Below are 1,562 nucleotides of genomic sequence, written 5' to 3'. Positions count from 1 at the left end.
AAGAGTTACGCCGCCGCGGGGCGGAGAACACCAGAGAGAAAAGAGCTCTCCGGCGGGCGAGGAATCCGCCGGGGAAATTCCCTCCCGGAGGGGGAAATCGACGCCATCGTCACCGCCATCGAGCTGGACATCATCTCCATCACCATCATCATCATCTCCACCATCATCACCGCCATCTCCTCCGCAGCACCTCGTCACCGCCGTAGCAATTTGGGGTTTGATCTTGATTGTTTGATAGGGGAAACTCTCCCGGTATCTATTCATACTTGTTGTTGATGCTATTGAGTGAAACCATTGAACCAAGTTCATGTTCAGATTGTTATTCATCATCATATCACCTCTGATCATGTTCCATATGATGTCTCGTGAGTAGTTCGTTTAGTTCTTGAGGACATGGGTGAAGTCTAAATGTTAGTAGTGAACTATGGTTGAGTAATATTCAATGGTGTGATATTTAAGTTGTGGTGTTATTCTTCTAGTGGTGTCATGTGAACGTCGACTACATGACACTTCACCATTTATGGGCCTAGGGGAATGCATCTTGTATTCGTTTGCTAATTGCGGGGTTGCCGGAGTGACGTAAACCTAAACCCCCGTTGGTATATCGATGCAGGAGGGATCGCAGGATCTCGGAGTTTAAGGCTGTGGTTAGATTTATTCTTAATTACTTTCTTGTAGTTGCGGATGCTTGCAAGGGGTATAATCACAAGTATGTATTTAGTCCTAGGAAGGGCGGTACATTAGCATAGGTTCACCCACACAACACTTATCATAACAATGAAGATTATTTAGCCGTATGTAGCGAAAGCACTAGACTAAAATCCCGTGTGTCCTCGAGAACGTTTGGTCATTATAAGTAAACAAACCGGCTTGTCCTTTGTGCTAAAAAGGATTGGGCCACTCGCTGCAATTATTTCTCTCGCATTTTACTTACTCGTACTTATTCCATCTGTTACATCAAAACCCCCTGAATACTTGTCTGTGAGCATTTACAGTGAAACCTTCATCGAAACTGCTTGTCAACACCTTCTGCTCCTCGTTGGGATCGACATTCTTACTTATCGAAGATACTACGATACACCCCCTATACTTGTGGGTCATCAATCACTAAAACCTTCCCCATGTCTAGTCCATCTTGTATACGTCATGGACATACCTGAACAATTGCAGTGATCCTCGGCTGTTTTTATATCCCGACGTATCAGATTTAGGCAGTCCTTGCAAGGGCACAAGATTGGTTCATCTGTATTGTCCAAGTGTTCTCGCGCAAACTTGATGAAATCCCTAACACCTGCCATGTACTTTGTTGTGAACTTCTTGGTGCCATCAGTTATCCAACTTTGATCCATTGCCTACAATTCGGTTAAGAACATGCCAACGTTCTTCGAACAGATCTTGACAACCGATTAAAAAATCTAGACCTAACGAACAATCGGGAGAACTCACCGATGATGCGTCTCGCCGCCACCACAATGGAGCCTTCACGGAATTCTTCTCACCTCGACGAGAACCCTAGTCGATTCGATCGTTAGCAAGATCACCTATATAGGCCGTGTACTGCT

Source organism: Lolium rigidum, chromosome 1 (assembly GCF_022539505.1).
Source record: "Lolium rigidum isolate FL_2022 chromosome 1, APGP_CSIRO_Lrig_0.1, whole genome shotgun sequence".
Taxonomy (NCBI): Eukaryota; Viridiplantae; Streptophyta; class Magnoliopsida; order Poales; family Poaceae; genus Lolium; species Lolium rigidum.
This window is presented reverse-complemented; position numbering follows the sequence as displayed.